Consider the following 19,884-nt stretch of genomic DNA (forward strand, 5'->3'; position numbering starts at 1 on the left):
CACCGCACAATACACCGGAATATGGATTCACGATGGCTACTCTTCCTCCCGAATAGCAAGGCAATTAATACACCTCTGTAGCGAACCCTAAGGGCCACTCTTCCTCCCGAATGGCAAGAAAATTAATACACTAGGATCCATAGTGGCTACTCTTCCTCCCGAATAGCAAGGCAAACATAACAACAAGGTCCATGGCATAGAAGCCGACTCAAAGCTTGTCTCAGAGTAGTCACACCATCATTTAACGTTAAAGTTAATTATGCCATTTCAAAAGAGTAATCCATTCCAATCAATATTTTGAAAACGTACAACTTCTTTACAAAGATTTTCATATCCCAATTTATCAATGAGAGTGTCGTTATCAACTATTAACTAGCATTCATAAGTATCTCTCGTAGAAGAAAACGTTCATAATATCTCATACATATATATAGGGTTTGTTACAATATAGGTTTAATGTGGGTTTGTCCCCTCACACACATTAACCACCATTTAGACATTAATTAGGGTTCAAGAAACATGAAAAGATTACTTTTCCTCCCATTCATTAAAGAATCTTGAATAAAATTTATACTTCCAACAATAGTTTCAAATAGTGATTTTCAATCAGAATAAGTTTTCGAAAGAGAGACATACAAATCACCTTTATGGTAAAAAATGATTTAAAAGAGACATACAAATCACAACCAAAGAGTTCGTAAAAACCGATAGAAATAGTATGTTCAAAAGAGACATACATCCAAAATAAGGTTTTTAAAAGGGAGACATACATCCAAAATAAGGTTTTTTTTAAAAGGGAGACATACATCCAAAATAAGGTTTTTTTTAAAAGGGAGACATACCTTAATTTGTTAAACAAGGTTTAACAAATCACTTTTCTAATAAAGAACACCCAACCCCTAGCTTGAATCACTTTGGGAAGAATTATGTTGTAAACCCTAGGTTTTGGTCATAAAATCATGTTAGAAAGGGATTAGAACTTGAATTCAACCTAGAATCATGATATCACTTACCTTGTGTGGTTCTTGAGGCTTGGGACTTGTTCTTATTGACTTTAGGGTAAATTTTCGTGAATGTGGTCCGGGGAAATAAACCCCAAACCTTAAATATAACTGAAAACGTGTAAACCTGACTTTTTGACCTAAATCCGACCCGTTACACGATGGGTCCGCGATGCGGGACCATCGCACAATGTTCTGTAGCTCAATACTCAGACTTGCGCGATCGGCTCACGATGCGGGGCCAGAGCACGCGCCTGATGCATACTCATGGAAGCGAATTTGTTTTCCTTCATTTCGCTTTGCAGATTTCTCGGTATCTTCGCTTGAAAGGTTTGGTGAATGACTTGTGTTGCTGAGCTATCTGTAATTCTTCCTTCTTGAATGCCACTTTCCAGTTCTTTACCAATCCTAATCAAATCAGAGAAGTTGCATGCACAAGCTCCGAGCAACTTATCATAATATAAGTCTTCCTGAGTTTGGACGAATGTTGAGATCAATTCCCTCTCGGGTAATGGAGGATGCATTTTTGAAGCTTCTAAGCTCCATCGTATGGCATATTCTTGGAAAGACTCATGCGGCATTTTCTTTACTTTGAGCAAATCGGCTATGTGTGGATCGCCTCCTTTGTTGAACTCAAATTGCTTTATAAATTCGAGCGCCATATCTTCCCACGTATGCCATTTGCTAAAATCTTGTTTGGTGTACCAAGACAGTGCTGATCCTGATAAACTTTGAATGAATAATCTCATTCGTATGGCTTCATTATGTCCAATACCAATTAATCATTGCAATAGTCCTTTTAAATGAGCGATGGGATCACCTTCCCCATTGAAAGTGTTAAACTTAGGTATTTTGTAACCCATGCGGAAGCTCAACATTTGGGTGCACACATAAATCTTCATGCTTCAAACTCGGAAATTTCTTGAACACAACTCTTCATTAATGGCTTTCCTCAAATTGTGGAGTTCTTTTCCAAATCTTCATGGCAAAGCGACTTGATTTCCTTTCCGTGCCTCCTATACGGGCATATTGCCCGCTCGTTTTTCTTATTTTTCTCGAATTGAGTGGTGGTTATGGAAAGTTGAGGATTAGGAGTTATCGCTACTTGATTGGGAGTGTAGGTTGATGGCATTTGTGGAATGGTATAAGTAGGATCTAGGTGAGGCGCAATGGTTCAGGAAATATTGCGAATTGAGCTGAAAGTTGAGGTTGTGTTAGGAAGAAGGCTTAAGGTATTTCCCAGATTGACGACAATATTTTTCCAAACCACATTTTCCTTGCTATCATCATTTTGTGCTTGCACCAATACCATACCAGTGTTGAAAGCTTCAAATCTCTCTGCCATTATAGTCTCGTCCTTAATGCTGATTCGCAGCTAAAATAATGTTCAATGCTAGGCGACCTCTAAAGAATGCAATAAAACTAAACAAACACATAATAAAGTGTTAGTGCATGAGAATATGCATAGGAATTAAATGCACAAAATAATAAAATATGTGATAAATTAGTTCGTGATTTGATTAAGCAAGAATAGATGACCTAAGTCGTAGCGCGAGCAGAGGAGAACGACTTATTGGCTAGTAGGCTCTAACGCTTCAGCATTAATGGAAGAAAAAGCAAACTATATTGGAGTAGAATTTGAAGTTTGAAGAAAATCTGAAAATTTGAAGTTTGAAGAAAAGCTGACTTATGCTGAACACCAAAGCTTGGCCCTGACTTGATTCTTATCCTTTGCTAACTCCGACGTATTCCAAAATTTTTGCCCCAGTCTTGAGGACGTTTTTGATAAAGATATCTTGGTTGCATGCCAAAAAATTTGCCCCAGTATTTAGGCTATTTCTGATGAAGAAAACTCGTCTTACATGCCAAAATTTGCTCCAGTTTTCTGCTCCTACTTTTTGGGAAATATTAAAATTTTATAATAATATGACCGAGCCTTATATAGGCTGCCTACGTATCCAACGAGGAATCAGATCAAGCGTAGTTTGCCTTACATAAAAAGGGTTTTTTTTTTCTTTTTTTTAATAAAAGACATACAAAGATTGATCTTTCAAACTCAAAAAGCACAATTTTTTTTTTGTTTGAAAAGGATGCTACCCAAAAAACTATCATACTTCATATCAATCTTCTAAAGTCCCGCCATAAGCCCAACGTTCTTTCTTAATGAAATCATTATTGGTGCTTTATCCATCTATATCATAAGTACTTGTAGCAAATGCGTAATAAACCTTGGTCCAATAATTGCTTGATCTTGAGGAGGAACTTGAGTTTCCTTCGGTGTTCAACTTAAGTCAACCTTTAGAAGGAAAACAAAATATTTGGTAAGCGTAGAGTAGCTAAGAGTAGAGCATTTAGAAATGTGTGCATAAGAAGAAACCGATGGATTGAGTCCTATAAAGGTTATTTTAAAAGCGGCCGAAGGCAAGTTATGGCTTTGGACACATTTTGGTGCTTGTTTGGACATATGATTGACGAGCTTGGGATTAAGACACTCGATAAGGAAATTATGGTTAATTGAGCGCACGAAATTAAACTTGACTTACCTAAAGGTTGCAAGTGACGCTAAAATTTATTTTAGCATTGGCTAGTTGCAAAATATCAAGGACGGGAGACCTATGAGATTGTCTCTCGACTTACATACCAAACTTGAAATTAATGGGTGTACGAAGATAAATCTCGATGACCCACAATAAGAATGACGCCATTAGACGAGTGAAAACTACGAAGAAGTAAGGTACTTGGAAAGTCGTTCTTGAACAACTTGATGGCGAAAATTGATTATATTTCAACAAATGCCATTGGTAGATAGTGCAAATAAATTTCGGACATCTACCAATTTAAGAAGCGATAAATGATGAAAAAAAAATGAAAGAATTTGAGAGTAAGTAAAAGTTCTATGACTTAGACCGAGTGCTAAATGAATTCTACGAGGCATGGAGCTAACGGGCCAAATGTTCCGTCGTTTGAGACAGAAGATCATACCCGTAAAGGAAGGACTTGAAAAAAAAATTGAGAAGGTAAAAAAAAGCTCTAGAATTCGAACTTTGACGCAACGTCAAATCATCTGACACCAATTTAGAAGAAAAATAGATTTGATTAACTAAGGAAACAACGATGGGAAAAATAATTATAAGAGACTATGCCTATTAAAAAAAAATAGTTGGAATGATAAGAATTAACTTCAAGTGCCATAAAAGAAATTTTTCGAGGCTAGCTCATGGATGCGAAAATCAGGAAAGTTTAATAACTAAGACGTCCGGCGATTAGAACTTTGTTGAGTAAAACATCCTACTTAGTAAAAATAGGGGATCATGCTCGAAAATGGAGGGATAGGCACTAGGAATGTGAGCGAGCCTAAACGGTGCTCTAGAGTTGCTAGATTGTGCTAAGCGTGGAATAATTTGATTATTACTATTTTAAAAATCGTGAGATGATGCATAAAAAAAAACAATATGCAAAAATAAAGAGATAAGTAAATACGAATTTCAAGTTTCTCTTCTGAAATCAAGGGAAACGAAGAAGACGTTAGAAAATATTAAGTAAAAGCATATAGCAAATAAATTCAAGTAAGAGCATATTGCTAGTAAATTCAAGTAAATCACTTAGCAAACAAGCAAACGACTTAAAAAATTATAACACAAGCATATTAAATAACAATCTCGCGTCTTAATATGCAGGGACCTCTTTGTGCCAGAGGTAGGCCTAGCGTATATTTGAAAGATGAATGTGCCATTATGTGTCACTTCATTGCTCTTAAATTAATTAAACAGCTTTATTTCCAAAATGAGTGCACAAATATCTCTAAGCTTTATTACATGCCAAATAAGAAAAAGAATTTTTTTTTTCCTAATCTAAATAAGCTAAGTTCAATTCTTCATTGCGTCCAAGCTTCTTCCTCTATTAATAATGTGCGCCAAGGCATTTTTTTTTCTACCAAAACTTGCGATCTTCATGGCTATCTGCATCACAAAAGGTTAGTCCAACCCGCCCTCCTAAAGTTTAATTAATTTAGAGCAGATGATCCATATTTTGGCACAATATATCTTCAAATAATATGCACATAATATGATAGGCGTCGCTCGGGGTCATGAACCCACTTGGACATTTGGTAAGGTTTACTAATGGACTTAATATACCAAGGATATTAAGCCTCCTAAGTTTAAATGATGCATGCCCCCTAGAATAGGTGTCGGTTACGTTCTATCTTAAGTTTTCTAAGATTTGGTTGACTAGACTCAAGGTTCCCGAGCGGACTATTCGAGTGAGAAGGCTACGCGGTCACACGAAAAATCCGGACACCCCGCGCATATGCCAACGCTCCTAAATTTTTGAGATTTTGAAAGAAATCTGCGGGTGCGCAAAACACACCTCGCGTGTACGTGTGATAGTGTCAATTTCCAGAATTGGCGAAATATGAACGGAATGACAATTAAATAAAACGGTAACATATTATTACATTTACATCGGAAAACTCACATAAAGAAAATAATAAAGCAATAACTATAATTATTAAAAAAACTGATAATAGAAACAATTAAAGCAATAATAAAACACTCAAAACATCCAACAAATTAATTATTAACCTAAGTTTGTTATGATTAAGAACCTAGTCTCCCCAGCGGAGTCGCCAAGCTATTATACCCCATTTTAACCGGGTCAAAACAGAGTACAACATATTGGTGATTCCTAATTATTCAACTTAAGGAGTCGCCACCTAATTATTTTAACGGTGAATTAGGACACCTAATTATTAACTAAGTAAATGCTAAAAATTAACTCCAATTAATGGTCTACTTAACCAACGTGATTCTAGGTAAGGGTCCTAATTATCCTAAAGGGAAGGGATTAAGCATCCTTTAAGATCCGTTAAATACGGTTAACCGACTAAACTTAGGTTAATATAAGAAATAGTTATTATACCTCGCATTTTGTACATCTGGATATCCCGAGTCAATGGCGGAAGTTAAGGACAAGGTTATATTTTTTTCGGTTTTGTTAAGAATGCCTAAGATGCATGTTCATCTTTTGTTGATATGGAGCATTAAGGGCAAATTTGGAATAAGAAAAATGAGAGGCTAGGAGTTGCAAAAAAAAATATTTCATTAAGTGGCCAGATGGCCATGTGGCCGTGGGGCATGGTGTGGACCCCACCCATGGTTGGCCAATTAATTCAAGTCATTAAAGAGACCATGTGTTCATCTTATATTGCAAGACATATGTCTAGGCAAAGGATGACCAAGTCAAATAATTAGTCATCTTTGACCACTTAAAGAAAAGTCTAGAGAATTGAAGAAAATTGGAGAAAAATTTGAGGCAAAAATATATGCACATGACCGGCCATGTGCAATATATTTATATATATATGTACAAGTAAATACTATGCAAGTCATATTTTTCATTCCATCCTAGAAAATTCAAGAAAGAAGGAGAAAAAGGGAGAGGAGGAGGTTCGGCCAACCATGGCGGCCGAACATGGTCATGGAAAGAGTGTTCATGGAAAATTATTTTCTCCTTTTCTCTCTCGCTAATGGAAGGTCCTCTACAACGTGGAGTAATTGTTGGAACAAGTAAATCATCGTTCTTGCGGAAAACAAGCCTAGCCGAATGAAGATGTTGAATGGAAAAAGGTAAGGTTCAATCCTCTTTTTATATGTTATGGATGTTTGTGTGTGTTGTGGAATGTGGAGATGGATGAAGTTCATGAAGTTGTGGTGTGTGAGTGTGGCCGTGTGTGTGTGAGCTTGTGTAGGAGTAAAAAACTAATGTATTTAGCATGTTTGGATTGTGTATTATGGATGGTTGTGCGTGTGGTAGAATGTGTAGAAATGAATGAACTTCATGGAATTATGTATGCTGAAATTTGGCCATGTAAGGGTTGTTTTGGTGGAACATGATGAGCTAATTTTGTGTAGTATTTTGGTTGTTGTTTGTTGTGGATTATGTGATGAAAATGAAGGTTTGATGACTCGAATGGAAATCGTAATCGTTGTGGGCTGATTTGGGACTTGTTGTGATTTTAATGTGGTTTCTTGTATTAATGAAAATGATGTTGATAATGTATGGAATTGTTGATATAGTTTATGAATTTGGAAGAAAATGTGTTATTGAGGTTCCTAATGTAGAATGGAATTATTAATGCTAGAATGCGTTTTGAATCACTTATGGATATTGTTAGTATGGTTGTTGGTTTGGTTGTTGTTGATTTGGCCGAGTTGAATTCTCGGGGATGTTGAAGTTATAGAGGAAATGCTGCCGAAGTTTTTGTAGACAAAGTGTTAATTTGGAATTGGATTCTCAAGTGTTATGGCTAATGGTTGATACCTAATGACATTGTTGTAGATCATGTGAAGTCGAGATTGAGGTTCGGATTAGCTTAGGAAGCGCTAAGGTATGTAAAAGCTCAATCTTTCTTTCTTGTGGCATGTCTTAGTTGAAAGTAAGTTATGACACGAATCTCGAGGTAATTCTATTCTGGTGATCCGAGCATGTTTATGATTCTTATTGGCTTCTTGATATTTGTATTCTTAATGCGGTCAAATCATGGTCCTTATGTCATTTGTATAGTTAAATTTCAAAAGTTGCATAAAGGTTTTGTTTTCAAATGAGTTTTGTTTCTAAACGATTCTTAGAAACTACGAACGTCCGTAACTTTCACGCTAAAGGCTCGGATCGCTTCGATTTGTTCGTAGAAAGTTCGAAAGTGAATAAAGTTCGTAACCTTCCGAGGCGGACTCGGATTGGTTTGGCATATGACTATGATCCCTATGGTTTTGTTAATACGTTTATGATATATGCTATGTTTCCGAATAACGTCCGAAAGATATTTGATATAACTATGGTCCGATTTTCAAATGACATTCCGTTTAGACTACTTCATTGAGTCTATGATGATGTTTTATATGCATATGGTTTGTCACTACTCGCTCGTGCCACCTCAATGTATCTTTCACCGAGTCCGGGCCGGGTACGTATTCGTGCACATTCCTGCATTGTTCACCGAGTCCCTCACTAGAGGGCCGGGTACGGTATATATGTATATATACTAGAGGGCCGGGACACGCTATGTGATGTGATGATGTGGGGATGGAGGCCGGATGGCATACCGAGTCCACTTGTTAGCGGGGCCGGGACACGCTATTCACCGAGTCCCTCGCTGCGAGGGCCGGGTCCGTATATATATATATATATATATATATATATATATATATATATATATATATATATATATATATATATATATATATACGTATACATGATGATATGATTTTACTTACCGAGTCCCTCACTAGAGGGCGGGACACGCTATATGTTATATGATGATTTTACCTACCGAGTCCCTTATTAGAGGGCGGACACGCTATATGTTTTCACGATGATTTTATAACATTGATATGCATGATATATGTTTTCAAAAGCAAGTCTTATGATTTTCGGTACTTTTTACTTCGGTATGATCCCGCTTATTATGTTTCATGCTTTACATACTCGACATATTCCGTGCGACCCCCTTTCTTCGGGGCTGCGTTTCATGCCGCGCAGGTACACCCAGATGAGCTGAAGATATTAGTAGAAGATGTTCCAGCGGGATTGGCGAGCTTCACTTTCTCCGGAGTGCTGCCGAGTCAGCGTATTATGTTATGGTTTCATGTTCCGTGTTAGAGACTTTGCAGACAGTGTCATGGGTATAAGATGTCGGTTATGTAAGCGGCTATGTAAACCGATGTATTACTATGCATTGTATTATAAATGTTATATGTTATCGATTTTATTTGATTTGAAAAAGATGAAAAACATGTTTGATTTTTCGAAAAACTTTCGCATGCATTTGTGTCATGATTTGAGGGGCCGCATGATTATGAATGTCACAAAGAGTCGCCGGGTTCGCTCGGCCCTAGGTAAGGGTCGGGTGCCCATCACACCCTATCGGATTAAGGGTGTGACAAATTGTATCGAGCGCTCGTCCTAGGGTTGTCTGCAAAGTCGTGTCCGAGAATCTCGTTTATGGTGTGAAGCCGGCCACATTTATAAACAGGAGGCTACGGGCATCTAGGATGGTTACTCTTCTTTCACCTCTTAGATCGTGCCATAGAGCCAAGTCATAGGAAATGAGATTTCTTATACTAACTTTCGATTTTGGCAGAATAACGGCATCGATCGAAGAAGGTGATTGATGATATTGGAAGTTATAAAGCACGCAGGTAAGTAAAGGTACGAAAGATATATGTCGAGTACGGTATTGACGTACGATTGAAATGTAAAGTTGAAAACTGAAAAGAAAAAAGAAAGTAAAAAAAAGAAAGAGTAACAGGCGCAGTTTGAGTTGGACGCACGAGGGAAGTTAATCGTTTTCATGTTATTGCTGATACTGGGGGCCCTGTGTGGCCGTGATACGATATATACATATATGTGATGGCCCTGTGAGGCATTGTTGGTATTTCCTGTGTGCAGGTTTTGAGATAGTAACAAATACAGAGGAAACTCTGCCGAAATTTTTCTGGAAATACTACGAGAATGAGATGTAAGTTTGGAATATGTTTTGAAAAAGTCGTGTTAATAGTAACGACAGGATTTGACCGAGCTGTGGAGTATGGCCGCCTGGAAGAATAAGTTAACAGTGGAATCGGTAATAATAGTAACTAGGAGGCCCGAGGGGAGATACGGTAATAAGGAATTTGGAACGGATTAGTGGTACTAAGAGATGATTTAGAAAGGAGTGGCAGCACTGGTAGGTTTGGATAGGGTGATATACTAAGGCACCGATTAAGTCGCGGAGTAGGAGAAAAATATGATAAGATTATAGTCGCGGGAAGTAAGGATACAAGTAAGACAGGGGTATGAAGGAAAAAGAACGGTGACCGATAGGAAGGCATTAATAAGACAGCCAATGAGATGTGTTGTGAGGACGATTTGGGATATGCTAAGATCTCAGTTTACCCCAGATTGTGTGACGAAGGTCAAGCGGTGAGGTAGACGCAGTCAGGCAGGCGTTAAAGCGTCATATTTCATCAAAGTTTCAAAGTTAAGCGTGCTGGAGTGAGAGAAATTTTGGGATGGGTGACCCCCTGGGAAGTTTTCTGGAAGTTTTACTAATTTCGACGAACGAGGAGGTAGAGTAATCTAAGGAAGACTAGAGTCTGCGGAATGGGCAGGAACCTTAAGGAATCGCATAGGACGGGGCGGATCAGGTCGGTGAAAGGAAGAAGTTAACGGAAGGAAAAAAAAAAGGGGATAAGAAGAAAGCGAGACAACAGCATAGTAATAGGTTATGACGTGTGTAATTGAGGGCACGAGCGCCATAAGTGACAGGACGGTGAAAGGCCAATTATAGGAAGATAAGAAACAAGGTAGAACGAGTGCTAGGAGATGACTGGTAGAATATGGATAAACGTGGACAAACGGAATACGTTTTAAAAATGAGGGGAGGACTATGTAGGAATAGTGTGTTCTGAACGACATAGAGGTAGCATAAGATCTCTCGTGAGAAAAATGAAAGCCAGACATAAACGGGTCAACTGACAAGGGGATACCAAAGTAAGCACCCGAAGTAGGTTAAGATAAAGGTAATACGTCAAGAGGACTTTGGATACTTATCGTCGAAATAAAAATGCTGCCTAACTGAGGTCGGAAGTAAAGACATGAGGCCAGTATAAATAGATAATGATATAAGTACACCCCTAAAGGGGGGAAGCAGGTGAAGGAAATGCTAGGATGAGATAGGAATAATTGACACGATAAAGTGTTTGATACGAATTTCTGAGCTACAATGAGACCCCCTTACTGAAATAAGTTAGTGAGATTGGAAAACCAAAGAATAAGTGAATGAAAGTCAGGAAGGTATCTAAGGCGAGGAGAAGTTTTGCGTAAAACTTTGGAATGACATGACGCTAGAAAGTGGACGTGTATGAAAAGAAAGAGTATGACAAAAGGATGGTATTGGATAACACAAGAGATTATAGGAAGGATAGCGATGCTATGCTAGATCAAGGACCAAGATGTTGGCTGTAAAGATGTCCACTAATGCTGTCGCAACTTGTCAGTATTAAGGAAGAAGGAATAGAAAACCCTTTATGGTAGGAGGTGAGAAAGTCAAGAGTGATTAAAGGAAGGGAACGAGATATGGCAAAATAGGACGAGCGAGTTCCGGTATGAACAAGATAGATAGAGCAGGATGAGAAAAAGGACCATGTCTAAGATTGAGCGTACTTTATACAAGTTGTACAAGGATAGTGAAGTCACCCGTAAGTATTGGCATGCTAAGAATAGGACTAAGTAAGTATTTGATAAGAAAGGTAATGGCGTAGCGAGGACAGTGCAGCTGCGATATTTCGGATACTACAGAAAAATGTAACGATGGTCTAAGCCAATTACTAAGATAGAGTTAGTGCTGAGGACGGATGAGGCATGGCTGTGGTTGGACTAAGGGTCTGTTTCGATACCGGAGGTAAGACAAGAGAAGGGAAAACAAGGTAGGACACAAGGATTAGTAAAGCGACGTTGAGGTATTTCTTGGGCTAATCTGAACACCTTCGCATATTCTTACGGAGATTGCAACATAATGCGTAACAGGAGAGTAAAGCGCGAGAAAGATCTCCGAGCTAAAGGTACAACAAGGATGTCGGCAAAGAAAAATGAACCCAAAAGAACACTTGGAATAACAGTGACAGGTGGAGTAAAAAGAATAGCAATTAGTGATTCGAAAAACAATTTTGGAGGGAAGAGAGAATGCTGCTCTCATGAAGGAAAATGAAAGAATCCACCGGATGTTAGAAGAAGATTTATGGACCACTAGGTAATCCAAATGTGAGAACATATGCTATGGAATCACGGGAAGTATCAACGTGAAGCTATACCCAGCTATGATGATACAAAGTCGGCGTCAGAAAGTTAACAAGGAATAAGGATTGACGAGAGGACCGTGAACATGGGGAAATCGGAGATGCGAGCAAGGGAACAAGAAAAAGAGAGTACTATAGGGCGATAGATGGCTATGGCGTGATAAGTCAAGGCTACAGTAATGGAGACTAAGATTCGGGCAAGAGTGAAATGTTAGCTAAATTCCGGGCAAATACATGAAGGCAAGGAAGCGGAAAAAGTGGATTGCAGGCAACAAAGGAATTAAGAAAGAACGAGAAGAGACTGACGTATGTTTTAAGAAAGGACTGAGCAACTGGTAATCGAACCTTACAGGGAAAATAACTGTTCCCGAGGAGAAAAGGATGTTACACCCCGTAATTCCCGTACGTTGAGATCCGTTGGAGTTATGTCAATAAGATGCGAAGTCATAGGTGTGTGTGTTACGAATATAAGAGTCCGAGTTCGCGTGGCGGAACAACAACGGGGAAGAGATGAAGAATAGGTAATCTAAATTCTGAAGTTGGTTGTGCGGACTGATGAATGAACTATAGGTGATGGCTAAAAAAAAAAAGGAACCCCCCCCCCCAGGCACTTATGCGACCCCGCAGGACTAGTTGAACATTCGAGGACGAATGTTCCAAAGGGGGGAAGGATGTTATACCTCGCATTTTGTACATCTGGATATCCCGAGTCAATGGCGGAAGTTAAGGACAAGGTTATATTTTTTTCGGTTTTGTTAAGAATGACTAAGATGCATGTTCATCTTTTGTTGATATGGAGCATTAAGGGAAAATTTAGAATAAGGAAAATGAGAGGCTAGGAGTTGCAAAAAAAAATATTTCATTAAGTGGCCAAATGGCCATATGGCCGTGGGGCATGGTGTGGACCCCACCCATGGTTGGCCAATTAATTCAAGTCATTAAAGAGACCATGTGTTCATCTTATATTTCAAGACATATGTCTAGGCAAAGGATGACCAAGTCAAATAATTAGTCATCTTTGACCACTTAAAGAAAAGTCTAGAGAATTGAAGAAAATTGGAGAAAAATTTGAGGCAAAAATATATTCACATGACCGGCCATGTGCAATATATTTATATATATATGTACAAGTAAAGACTATGCAAGTCATATTTTTCATTCCATCCTAGAAAATTCAAGAAAGAAGGAGAAAAAGGGAGAGGAGAGAGGTTCGGCCAACCATGGCCGAACATGGTCATGGAAAGAGTGTTCATGGAAAATTATTTTCTCCTTGTCTCTCTACTAATTGGAAGGTCCTCTACAACGTGGAGTAATTGTTGGAACAAGTCAATCATCGTTCTTGCGGAAAACAAGCCTAGCCGAATGAAGATGTTGAATGGAAAAAGGTAAGGTTCAATCCTCTTTTTATATGTTATGGATGTTTGTGTGTGTTGTGGAATGTGGAGATGGATGAAGTTCATGAAGTTGTGGTGTGTGTGAGTGTGGCCGTGTGTGTGTGAGCTTGTGTAGGAGTAAAGAACTAATGTATTTAGCATGTTTGGATTGTGTATTATGGATGGTTGTGCGTGTGGTAGAATGTGTAGAAATGAATGAACTTCATGGAATTATGTATGTTGAAATTTGGCTGTGTAAGGGCTGTTTTGGTGGAACATGATGAGCTAATTTTGTGTAGTATTTTGGTTGTTGTTTGTTGTGGATTATGTGATGAAAATGAAGGTTTGATGACTCGAATGGAAATCGTAATCGTTGTGGGCTGATTTGGGACTTGTTGTGATTTTAATGTGGTTTCCTGTATTAATGAAAATGATGTTGCTAATGTATGGAATTGTTGATATAGTTTATGAATTTGGAAGAAAATGTGTTATTGAGGTTCCTAATGTAGAATGGAATTATTAATGCTAGAATGCGTTTTGAATCACTTATGGATATTGTTAGTATGGTTGTTGGTTTGGTTGTTGTTGATTTGGCCGAGTTGAATTCTCGGGGATGTTGAAGTTATAGGGGAAATCTTTGCCGAAATTTTTGTAGACAAAGTGTTAATTTGGAATTGGATTCTTAAGTGTTATGGCTAATGGTTGATACCTAATGACTTTGTTGTAGATCGTGAGAAGTCGAGACGTAGGTTCGGATTAGATTAGGAAGCGGCTAAGGTATGTAAAGCTCAACCTTTCTTTCTTGTGGCATGTCTTAGTTGAAAGTAAGTTATGACACGAATCTCGAGGTAATTCTATTCTGGTGATCCGAGCATGTTTATGATTCTTATTGGCTTCTTGATATTCGTATTCTTAATGCGGTCAAACCATGGTCCTTATGTCATTTGTATAGTTAAATTTCAAAAGTTGCATAAAGGTTTTGTTTTCAAATGAGTTTTGTTTCTAAACGATTCTGAAACTACGAATGTCTGTAACTTTCACAGAAAGGCTCGGATCGCTTCGATTTGTTCGTAGAAAGTTCGAAAGTGAATAATGTTCGTAACCTTCCGAGGCGGACTCGGATTGGTTTGGCATATGACTATGATCCCTATGGTTTTGTTAATACGTTTATGATATATGCTATGTTTCCGAATAACGTCCGAAAGATATTTGATATAACTATGGTCCGATTTTCAAATGACATTCCGTTTAGACTACTTCATTGAGTCTATGATGATGTTTTATATGCATATGGTTTGTCACTACTCTGCTCGTGCCAGCCTCAATGTATCTTTCACCGAGTCCCGGGCCGGGTACGTATTCGTGCACATTCCTCTGCATTGTTCACCGAGTCCCTCACTAGAGGGACGGGTACGGTATATATGTATATGATTACTACCGAGTCCCTCACTGGGGCCGGGACACGCTATGTGATGTGATGATATGGGGATGGAGGCCAGGATGGCATACCGAGTCCCTTGCTAGCGGGGCCGGGACACGCTATTCACCGAGTCCCTCACTAGAGGGCCGGATATATATATATATATATATATATATATATATATATATATATATATATATATATATATATATATATATATATGTATATGCATGCATACATGATGATGATATGATTTTACTTACCGAGTCCCTCACTAGCGGGCCGGGACACGCTATATGTTATATGATGATTTTACCTACCGAGTCCCTTATTAGAGGGCCGGGACACGCTATATGTTTTCATGATGATTTTATAACATTGATATGCATGATATATGTTTTCAAAAGCAAGTATTATGATTTTCGGTACTCTTTACTTCAGTATGATCCCGCTTATGATGTTTCATGCTTTACATACTCAGTACATATTCCGTACTGACCCCCTTTCTTCGGGGCCTGCGTTTTATGCCGCGCAGGTACACCCAGATGAGCTGAAGATATTAGTAGAAGATGTTCCAGCGGGATTGGCGAGCTCCACTTTCTTCGGAGTGCTGCCGAGTCGGCGTATTATGTTATGGTTTCATGTTCCGTGTTAGAGACTTTGCAGACAGTGTCGTGGGTATAAGATGTCGGTTATGTAAGCGGCTATGTAAGCCGATGTATTACTACGCATTGTATTATAAATGTTATATGTTATAGATTTTATTTGATTTGAAAAAGATGAAAAACATGTTTGATTTTCCGAAAAACTTTCATTATGCATTTGTGTCATGATTTGAGGGCAGTATGATTATGAATGTCACAAGAGTCAGCGGGTTCGCTCGGCCCTAGGTAAGGGTCGGGTGCCCATCACACACTATCGGATTAAGGGTGTGACAATAGTGACAAAATATAGTATATTAATATCTTACAAATAACTTGAGAAAAAGGTACTCTTAATTAAGTATTTACGTGATTAAAGTAGAAATCTTTGGCAATTAATAAGGTCAGGACTTTCTAAATTTAAATGAAGAAAATACTAGGGCATCCAGCAAGTGGGATAGCTTAAAATCATTTTGTAATCCATGCATGTTGGCGTCATTTTTAAAAAAAATGGAACTCAGCACTGAGTTATCATTTAAAGAAGTCTTGCAAGTTTAAATCTTTGGCTGGAAATATATCATACGAATGTTCAAGAAAACAATGTTTGAGGAAAACAAGTTACTAATATTATTATAAGAAAATAATGTTCGAGGAAAAAGTTTTTCACAAGTCCCTGTATTGTTTCTTTATGATGACCAAACAGAGATAGAATTGACTTAAGCCTTCGTTGTTTCTAATTAAGCCTTCATTGTTTTTTAAAAAAATCTTAACTGCTTAAAAATGTCATGGAATGAAAATGATATTGAAAAGAAGCTATAGGCTTATAATATGGCAAAGTTTTCCAATCAGTTCTTCTCTCTTTTTTTTTTTTTTTTTTTTTTTTTTTTTGAATGTAACCAAACAAAACCTAAAAATAGAGATTCTAATCCACCTACTGCAAAGCCACCATTTTTAGCAGTAAAATAATATTTACGAAAGTATACAAGTTTAAATAGTGCACGTCACATAGTGAGTAAAACACTGCTGCTTCCGAGTTTAGCAAATGGCCTAGTAAATAACTATCCCAAGAAACTATCTTTTACTTTAGATTATGAAGACAGGTTTTGCATTCTATATCGTGATATAAATACTTAATATTTAGAGCAGTAGTCCTAAATGATAAAACTACTTCCTATAAATCATAAGTTCCCCACACAATTCAAAACAGGGACATATCCAAAGCACGAGTGAATTAGCAATCATAAGGAAAAGTGAGATAAAATGAAAAGAATAAAGATGCCATAATCGGTCCCAAGCAATTTCGCTCGTTTCCTTGCGGGTTCAAGAATATGGAATGTATTGACTCCATGCACGAGTATGATAATAGCACCGAGTCTCATTTTTGAAACTCCGTTTTGAGAGAGTCCCGATTTATGACCCCATTTGCTCGAAGTGTACATGTAAAAGAAGAGGAAATAAAAATTAGCGAGCAATTCTTACACAATTCATATTTTGCAAAGAACATACACTAATTTAAACACACACCCGTTTGAATTTTTTTTTTTTAGAGTTAAAAAAAACGTGTTCTGCATAGCAACTAAGAATGCATGCTATTCTCTGGATACGAAAATCTCCAGATATGGAAATTGTGGAGATAATAAACTAATAATATGTAGCCAAACCATTATATTGCCCAAAACGTTTAACCAAAATACCAAAGATTAAGGAATAAGATAGTGACTATTAATAATATTTTATAGCAAGGACACTCTCAAATATATCTTTACAGGGCATAGTTTATAAATAAGAGAACTTAAAATCATGATATTAAGTGTAAAAGAAAACTCGGTAATCTTCAAACATAGTATAAAATTTATTTCTATTCCAGCCTTAAGCTAGTTTAAACTTACCAACAATATGTCCTATTCATGAATAAGACTTCGAGCCAGGACTTCTAGACATAGAATATACAGAAATTTTCTTCTTTTTTAAAAAAAAAATAAAAATAATAGGCACTACGATACATAGCCATGCTGTTCAAAAACATTTTGATACCAAACACCACTCGAAAATAAACTATTAAACTGACGGACAACTTTACGAATAGAAATTTCATGAACCAAAATCAAAATGTGGTCTCGGATCACAAACATCAAGGTGAAAGCCAAGCCAAGGTGTGATAAGTTTTACAGTTATAGAAAGAGATTACTCCTCAATCATTACTCCTAGCATGTCTACCAATGTCCACGTTATATAGCCTGTTTAGAGAGGACTTCTAACAATAGAACATAACCCTTTTGACATTCTCCTTAAGTGAAAGTTACCCCAATAAACAAGAAGAAACAACATGGTATAATTAAAGATGATTTCTAACACATACATATCTATTAACAACTAACTGACTCATGATTTCTAAAGAAGCAATAAACACATAATGGGAAATCCAAAGTAAACGACGACAAATATTGACAAGAAACATGTTAAATGTCATAAAAAAAAATTAAAGAAACTAGCCATACTTCCACAGTATATATGTATAAAATCACAACCATGCTTGCAGCTACGGAATCGAAGAGAAAAGAGACGCCACTGACCTGCTATGGGTGCAGTGAAGTGGGACTTTGGATCTCCGATCTACACTCGAACACAAACGATGCTCTGATTCGAGGTTTTAACAGAGACAACAAGAAAGTAAAAGAACTTAGTGCTTTTCGAAAAATAGTATGACGGGGATTAATAGCTCAAAGGGGGTGGCGGCCAAAAAGGTTCCCCCTCAACGGTACGCTATAGCTGGGTATTTATAGATGCAAACTAGGGCGTTCTTAGAGTGCTTTGGGCGGGATTTTGAGTTGAGCCAAAGCCGTTGAATATTGGTCAAGACCATGACAGAAAAGATGAAGAAAATTCAGAAAATCTCTGCCACGAGATTCGATTTTTGAAATATGGATGTTGTTGAATAGAGAAGAGTCTTGGTAATGTTGAAATAAGTCAAAACTTGTATGAAAATGGGGTGGAAAAACCTCTGTCCATGGCCAAGGAAAGGTAATATTTTGTATAAAAGAAGAAAGGCGTGAGATGGGAGTATTTTTAGAGAGGTGCGGTGTTATATCTCGTATTTTGTACATTGGGACAATCCGGATTAACTATGATAAGTTAGGGACAAGACCATTCCGGGATACGAAGTCGGGACTTTGACCTTCGATTTTGTTTTGAGACATAATTTGTTCATGAATTAGTTGGCATGGAACATTTGGGAAAATTGGGACTAAAAGTGGAATATTGAGAAGTTGGAAATTATTGGAAAAAGGCCATGTTGGCCGTGTGGTTTGGGAGAGGGCCCCACACATTTTGTGGCCAAATTTAATTGGTCCAACCCATGTGTGGGCCATGGACACTTGGATGATTCATCTAGGAGCATAAAAGATGACTAATAAGTCATCTTTCTTCATTTCCACACACTTAGAAAAATCAAGAACTTGAAGAACAACAACCACCACCATTCGGCCAAGCCCAAAAATTTCAAAACCAAGATTTAGCCATCACAAAATTATTTCTTCCTAGAAAACCTACTAAGTGAAGGGTCCTTGTTAACGTGGAAGTGTTGTTTGGGTCAACAAACCGCTTGTTTTCATCCGTTGCTAACCCTAGGCAACTTGGAAGTTGAGAAGAAAGGTAAGATTTAATCTTGTTTTTATGTGTTATGAATGATGTATGCATGTTGTAGTATGTTAAAATGGAGGAAATTCATGAAATATGGCATGTTGGAGTTGAGGCCGTGTGCATGGCATGTAGCCGTGTGGATGTGTGTGTTGTGGTGAAGTGATGAATTAATTCTATGTCGTATGTTTAGTTGTGTAGTGTGAAGAAAAGAATGAGATTTCATCAACATATGTGTATGTGTAATGTTGGCCGAATATAGGTCATATTATATGACAAGAATGGATTAATGTACTTAGTGTTTTAGTGGTTGTCGTTATGAATTCTATGTTGACGATAAGAGTTTAATGACTCAAGTTGATGTTGAAATGGTGATGGGCTGATTTGGAGGTTAATGTGCATTTAATGTAAATTCTATATTTATGAGAATGACATTGTTAGAATGTGGATTGTTGGTGCAAATCATGGTTCGGAAGTTAGGAGTGTGTTATGGATGCGTTCTCGGGTTTGGGACAGTTTTCGGGTAAACTGGAGCATTTGTTGGATTGTTGGAAATATTGTGTGGATTGTTTAAAGAGTTCTTGAATATTGTTTAAATGGTTTCGGATTGGTAATTGAATATGTGAGCATTAGTGTTAGTTTGATTGTATAATGGTTTGTATGTATGTAATTGTAATGAATAATTGGAAAGTTGTTGGAATATGTGGAGAAGAGTTATTAATGTTCGAATGCGTTCTGAATCGATTGTGATGTTGCTAGAATGATTGTTGGTGTTGTTGTTGTTGAATTTGGCCGAGTTGAATTCTCGGGGTTGTGCATTTACGGGGAAATCTTTGCCCAAATTTCCGTAGAATTACGTACTAGTTTGGAAATGAACTCCTAACTGCCTATAGTTAATGTTGGTATTTAATGATGTTATGTAGATCTTGGGGAGTCCGAGACATAGGCTTGGTTTGGATTAGCGTTGAGAGCAGACGA

The sequence above is a fragment of the Lycium ferocissimum genome, chromosome 4 (genome assembly GCF_029784015.1).
Source record: "Lycium ferocissimum isolate CSIRO_LF1 chromosome 4, AGI_CSIRO_Lferr_CH_V1, whole genome shotgun sequence".
Classification (NCBI taxonomy): domain Eukaryota; kingdom Viridiplantae; phylum Streptophyta; class Magnoliopsida; order Solanales; family Solanaceae; genus Lycium; species Lycium ferocissimum.